This window comes from Triticum urartu, chromosome 3A (assembly GCF_056163025.1).
Source record: "Triticum urartu cultivar PI428250 chromosome 3A, HENAU_Tu73, whole genome shotgun sequence".
In the NCBI taxonomy this organism is placed as follows: domain Eukaryota; kingdom Viridiplantae; phylum Streptophyta; class Magnoliopsida; order Poales; family Poaceae; genus Triticum; species Triticum urartu.
This window is the reverse complement of record NC_141875.1, coordinates 725,530,578-725,537,896: the sequence shown is the minus strand read 5'-3', so window position 1 is coordinate 725,537,896 and position 7,319 is coordinate 725,530,578. Positions and strand designations below refer to the sequence as shown.

Here is a 7,319-nt window from a genome sequence, read left to right as displayed (position 1 = left end):
CCTTTTGCTAATTGAGTATGTTCCTAACAATGTGATAATAATGCCAAATTATTCAAGTGCCAAATTCGTGCTAAGCTTCAAAGAAGTGGCATGTTTGCAAAAACTAGTAACAAGGCACATGGAAAGCACATGTGATCGTAGGAATGGATTTCCTCATTCATCATGTTGCCAAGCAGTTAATATAAGGGATAAAAGCAACGAGTATCTATAACCAACATTGTATGACATATGCATGTCCTCATTCTTGGTCAATAATCTTATTTCTGTGAGATCATTCACTTCTGATGGAGCGAACACAAAAGTATAATATTCCAACACGAGAAACGCTTCGGGACACCCCCCACACACAAAGCGTATAAAGGGTAATTTAGACCTTCGACAAATCGTATCCATTTTCGTACGAACGATGGAATATGCCATACGTTCAGAGGACGTGGTACCGTGGAGGCCGCCAGTCTCCTCACCGGCGGGCCGCGTCTGAGATCTCGGCGCGGGGATGGCTTCAACCTTCCCAGGGCGCGGGTGCGGAGAAGATGCCGGTGTCACCCAGGGAGGCGAGAGCCCGTCTAGAGGAGGCGCTAGGCAAGCTGGGGATCACCGATGAAGAGGCAACATAGTTGGTGATCGATGATTGAGAAGATGACAGACCGAAGAGATGGCTTATCACTAGCAAGGTTCTGCCCTGGAACCTGCTCCACACCAACACCATAGCCGGCGCTCTTCGGCCTGCCTGGGGTAATCCCCGAGGTCTAAAGTTCAGATCGATGGGGGAGAACATGTTCGTGGCAGGGTTTGAGAATCAACAGGACCGTGATCGCATCTGGCAGGGGTCGCCATGGCATGTGAGCAAAAACGCTGTAATCCTGGCTGACTTTGAATATTGCATGCGGCCCGTAAAGTTAAGTTTCAACGGCTCCATCTATGGTCTTGGGTTCCAAATCTCCCATACAATCTGCGAGATGATACATGGGGGAAACTGATTGCGCAACAGATCGACAAGGATGCTACCTCAATTCAGTTCGACCACGTTGGTGGTTTTCTACGAGCGCGGGTATCCATTGATGTTAGCAAACCTCTCAGGAGGTGGATCTTGATAGATTCTGCTAAAAGGAAGAGGGTTGATCTCTATGATATACAATACGTGCAAGTCCCCCACTTTTGCTTTTCTTGTGGTCATTTGGGTCGCTCTGAGATCATGTGTCCAACACCGGGTCCTCGAGATGACAAAGGAAATCTTCCCTTTGGATCTAAGTTGAGAGCACCAGAAGATCGACGGAAGGCTACCTCGGTGGACAGTTCAAGTCATGAGCAGCACACAGAGCGGAGCAGCCAACGAGAATCTAAGCATAATTCCAACACTGGTAAGGGCGATGAGGTGACCTCCCCTGCAGAGGAACGTGCAAACTTCAAGCGGAAGGGCGCTCCAAAACAGGTCTACCGGCGGGTGGATCACACTCCTCTCCTGTTAATGAATGTTGTAGCTCCTGGGAACATTGACCCTACTCGGGAGGAGGATGTAAACGTAGCAGCACTTGGGGATGGACAAGAATTACACTACAAGAATCCTGTTAATCCGTGACGGATTTCTGGTGACATTCCAAGGGACTGTCACGGAAACCGTCATGAATGAGCAATATACAAATGTGCCTCAAAACTATAGCTCCTGTATGACAGACATCGAGTGTCTGTCACAGAAACTGTCATCCATCGACCAGGCCGACACTTATCTTTCTTTATACATTATTTGGACCATCACCGATGGCTCCTGCTGATGTGTATGTGTCTTTTGTTTGGTCCACATGTCAGCACGATGAAAAAATCGGAGGCCGAAATTGAGAGAGCACGCGTAAGAAGGAAAATTTTAATTTGCCGGCGCAGGGAGTTGATATTTTCGAGCCAGCCCATTTAACTGCGAGTCCACACCAACCTAACCCTAGTACTCTTCTCCATCTCCCGTACCAACCATCAGCCGCCGCCACTCCACCTATCCTCCTCCCGCCGCTCCATGTCGGCGCCGGCGCCGCCGCCGCTGAAACACCCCGCGGCGGGCCCCTCCCCATCTATCCCGCGCCGGATCCCTCCCCATCAAGGCCACACTATGCCCCTCCTCATTCAGATTGCCCCCCTCAAGCTACGGCAACCCAGTCCTACCCCCGAGCTAAGGAGGCAGCGGTGGCGGCGCGATGGACTACCGGATATGGAAGTCCCCTTGGTCCCCAGCGGTCTGGACGGATCAATCTCCGTCCAGTGGCGAGCCAAGGTGAGGTACAGGAGTGACACTGCCCCAGATCCAGAGTACATGGGCGGCCCATGTGGCTGGGTCTAAGTCCGTCAGCAGTGCCACCGTCGGCCCCCTCGTCATCGCGGTCGTCTTCTTTGTCCGTCGTGCGCGTTTCCTCAAGGTGTTGTTGTGAAGGTAATATCCTGATGTAGTGGATCTAGTCAAATAAAGTTAATTCAGAGATAGCTTTTAAAACTTCTGATTTAGAGGCTAAAGCGGAGGAGAAATTGCTATTTCAGCTAGCGTAGACAAACAAACAGGGTAGTATTATCTCTGTATCATATTTTTAGAGCAAGTCAGCTGAAACTATGAAAACATTAAAGACTAAACCATTAGAAATTTGTACTCAAAATTTAGCTTAATAAATTTAATCTTCAGAAAATATTACAGGGCATGGACATTAGTGAGTGTATTCTTATTTGTGCTTTTCCTAATAGTTTCCTGGTAACAAAATAATACTAATAATCTGGACACCACCAACATTTACACTTAAGGGATACATTTTCCATTGCCCACTGATTCAGCTACACGAGCTATTCATGTATAGAATGTTTCAATGTATAGCTATTCATCTACAGAAGCAAAGTTATTATTTTATAAAGGCAATGTAAAATATCCTCTAGAGAAAATTTCAGTATATAGCTATGGCGTGTTTAAGTTTTTACTGGTATTTTGTCACCATGTCTAAAACTGGCTGATAGACATTTTTTGTTTTTACTGATCTGTATTGTTGTTGTACAAATAGGGAAATTAATTCTTGTTGTTGAAAGTAAGGTATTACTAACTCACAAGTTTCATGCTCTCTTTTTTCTCATTCTGTGAGATGACCATGAATACACTCAATTTTGGAAACTGCAAACCAATCATAATAACACCGAGGACTGTTGAAAAGTAAATTAGCATGCCATTCTCTTACTACGTAGTGCTTAACTGCACACTATTCTCCAACTTGAGTCGTACCACCAACGGATGCTAGTTAGACGTAATTTGGATCAGCTGGGTACTTGCGCCTATTGATTTTACATTCTCTCTGGTCCTCATATAAGAGGTGAATTTAAATCTACAATCAAATCATCGACCGTGACTCTGCAATTGATAAAGTTTCATATGATTCATGGTGGTAGGAAGTATGCCCTGCTGAAACATATAAAGGCAGGAGTTCCAAAAATGAGGAAAATCATACCAATCAAGTGAATCATGCGACCAGCTGCATCAAGCATAAAAAATAAATAGAGATATGTACTGGATCCAATTCTGATTTGTACCCTAATTCTGCAGGTAAATCTATGCAGCTCTGATTCATGCCACCAACCAACAAACTAATATAATGTGGAAATAGAGAGCATGGAACTCTGATTCATGTCCCCTTGTCATCGTGGATGTCTTCTCCACCCCTGCTGCAGTCTCCTAAAGGCAATGTTCATAAAGCTGCTGCTTCTCCTAGCTTCCTGTCTCTGCCTCCCCTTCATCGATTCTGCCTCCTTCTCTGCTGCTTCTCCCGGCCAGGTAATACTCAAAGCTTGGATGTTTATGTTGTATGCCTTTAGTCGAGCTATAATCTAATATATTTTTATGCTTCCTGGAATCACTTGAGATGGATGTGCATATTGACCTGCAATTGATATTTTCCCTATCTATGTAAATAATTTACCAATGTAAATGCTGCCATCTATTAATTGACGATGTACTATGGTTAGTGCATAGGTACTGAACATGCTTATGGTATGTCTTTTGAATTTGTAATAATCTGTATATTGAAAGAGTTTCACAAGAATACTTGAAATTGGACCCAGATTTGCAGGTATTGTAGATTGCAGTTTGTTATATTGAAGTGTGAGAAGAGATAATTATAAACCTTGTATGCCATGGAGGCTAATCTCTAAATGGGACAATGCCTGTTTTTTTCGTCTTACATATGTTACTTTTCTTCACAATATATTTCATGCAATTCATGGTGAACATTATTTTGGTGGGCATTAAATTTCTTCTTTCATCCACCCAAATGTGTTATCTTTTAGAAAAGGCAATACCTAAAGCGAAATTGACGCCTACTATTTACATAGATTCATAAATTCCTGAAAATTTGCCTGAAATGTTTATGATTGTTATGCCTAATCCAGTTAACTAAACTGAAGTGAATTGGTACATCTTCCAATGCTACACAGATGCAATATGATGCTAACTGGAATCCTGGTGCTACCAATTCCTGGGTTTGGTTAATCTAGATGTGACGATTATGGTCTGAAAGCATTGGTGTAAATCTGAACCATTAGGTTCAACTTTGTTCTGAAATGTTTAACTGAAGTTCTATGATGCTTGCGAATATTGGCCCTTTTAAAGAAGTCTACTGTTAGCATAATGATATAATTAAGTGGATCATTTAATTTCCTAAAATGGTCTTTCCTTGGAGTGTTTTATTTGAAATGCAAAATAGCAAGTTTATTGACATGAATTAGGTTTAATTGATGAAGAAAGTAGGCCTCCAGCATTACTATTTTAAGGTTTTGTTCACTATGAACTACTACTCTGTCCCATAATAAGACGTTTTTGCAAGCTTCTTGGGCATGCAAAATGTTACTCCCTCCGTCCCAAAATACTCGTCGGAGAAATGGATGTATCTAGATGTATTTTAGTTCTAAATACATTAAATCCTGTCTATTTTATTGGACGGAGGGAGTACATTGTATTGCATGAAACCATCCATTTCGATACACTAAATCCTGTCATGTGCACGCACCTATAAACTTGATTTTTTTAATGGTACTTGATGAATATGAAATGATAAGTCCATTCTTTGTTTGGGACAATTAAAGTGATGTATACTTTTCTATGTTTGGATGATAAATGTCAAATTTATAGGACAAAACTGTTAACTCGTAATTAGTCTTCTCGTTTTTATGTGTGTTGCCCACATTTTCATGGTACCTTAATATATTAATATTATTACTCTATTTTCATTTCATACCTGATCGTTATTACTTACTATAATTTTTTGTATGTGTTTTGGATTCTATGCAGGTTTGGCAATCAGCCCGTGTTACAAGAGATTGAAGTTTTTTCGCAGGAATTACTTGGTCCAAATAGCTACCTGGAATGGAAGCATCTATGGCCTTTTAGATTAAATCAGCTAGTAGTTCATTTTTTCACCAAAGTCATGTTACTGAAAATTTTAAAATATATGCTTATAGGTCCTTTTAGATATGTCTGATGTTTCTGTATTAAGCTTAGTTTGGTGCTTTGAAATCAGACTGGACTATTGGAAGTCTGTATTGTCATGTGAACAAATGCTAATTGTTGAATGAATATAAATTTCGTTGTCTTCTGTATATTATGCTGGATCGTATATTATGTTGGATAAAAAAAGGGCTGGACTAAAAAAGAGGCTAATAGGTTGGACTAAAAAAACTGATAGCCTAATGGGCATCATTGAAAAAACAAGTTGATGGGCTGGATCAGATGAAATTAGTGGGCCCAAACACTAATTGGGCTGGTTACTATATGGGCCATGTTGACTGCCACGTCAGATTCATGTAGGTGCCACGTCATGTGCATGTTGCTTCCACATCACAGAGTCCCGGGCCGGATGGGCCTAGATACATATCGATGACAGACAAAAACTGTCATGGAAGGTATAGTGCCAAATTATGACGCGATATACATGACAGATTCCGAATCCGTCATCGATGCGCAGCCTTGACGGTTTTCCACTCATCTGTGACGGACTGGATCTGTCACGTATTAACACATTTCTTGTAGTGTTAGAGAGGGAAGCAAAGAAGAAGAAACCCAGACCTAAGAATTCGGCAGAGACTGCAAGGAAGTCCTGCCCATACCAATGAGCTGCATAAGTTGGAACTGCCGGGGGCTTGGGAACCCCGAGGCAGTTCGAGAGCTTCGCAATATTGTGAAGCAAGAGTTACCCCTTCTACTCTTTGTCATGGAAATGAAAATATTAGCGAAAAGAGTAGAGAGCCTGCAACACACGTTGGGATTCGCAGGATGTTTTGCTGTTAATAGTACGGGTTTGAGCGGCGGCATTGGACTATTTTGGTCCCAGGATGTGGACGTCGAGCTAAAAAAATTCAGTTCCGCTCACATTGATGTGATTGTGCGGAGGACAGACCAAGTTTCGCCAACATGGTGGTTTACGGGTTCTATGGGGCTCTGAGGGAGTCCTGGATTAGGGGGTGTCCGGATAGCCGGACTATACCTTCGGCCGGACTCCTGTACTATCAAGATAGAATATTGAAGACTTTGTCCCGTGTCCGGAAGGGACTTTCCTTGGCGTGGAAGGAAAGCTTGGCGATACGGATATGTAGATCTCCTACCATTGTAACCGACTCTGTGTAACCCTAGCCCTCTCCGGTGTCTATATAAACCGGAGGGTTTTAGTCCATAGGACGAATAACAATCATACCACAGGCTAGCTTCTAGGGTTTAGCCTCCTTGATCTCGTGGTAGATCTACTCTTGTACTACCCATATCATCAATATTAATCAAGCAGGAGTAGGGTTTTACCTCCATCAAGAGGGCCCGAACCTGGGTAAAAACATTGTGTCCCTTGTCTCCTGTTACCATCCGCCTAGACGCACAGTTCGGGACCCCCTACCCAAGATCCGCCGGTTTTGACACCGACATTGGTGCTTTCATTGAGAGTTCCTCTGTGTCGTTGCCATCAGGAAGGATGCCTCATCCCGTCTTTAAAGACGGCACCGTTGCTAAGGGAGCTTTGGCTGTCGGCCAAACTCTCCGGTTAGGTGGTTTCCTTATGACCGCCTGTTCAGCTGCTGCGCCGACGATGACCTCTCGGGTCATTGAAAGCAATCTTCACATCAGCTCGGAATTCGCCGAGCAGCTAGATCCAATGAAGCTCTCTTCCCTAAACGAGCTCTTGGATCGCATCGCCGCCCTGGGAGTCGCTACGTATTACGACCAGATTGGGCCTAAACCCGATCTGAGAGAGATTAACTCTCCCCAGGTCACCCATCACGTTGTCGTGGTAGAGGGACAGTGCGGCGACCCTTCATCTATCTTAAGG

At 43.4% G+C, this 7,319-nt stretch overlaps 1 long non-coding RNA gene across 1 annotated transcript; it reads left to right on the top strand.

Annotated features, from left to right (window-relative positions):
• The first annotated feature begins 1,913 nt into the window (after positions 1-1,913).
• Positions 1,914-5,603, top strand: LOC147982240 (uncharacterized). Its single transcript, XR_015600013.1, has 3 exons — positions 1,914-2,416; positions 3,560-3,787; positions 5,300-5,603. It is a non-coding gene; the product is annotated as an uncharacterized LOC147982240 (long non-coding RNA).
• The last annotated feature ends 1,716 nt before the right edge of the window (positions 5,604-7,319 follow it).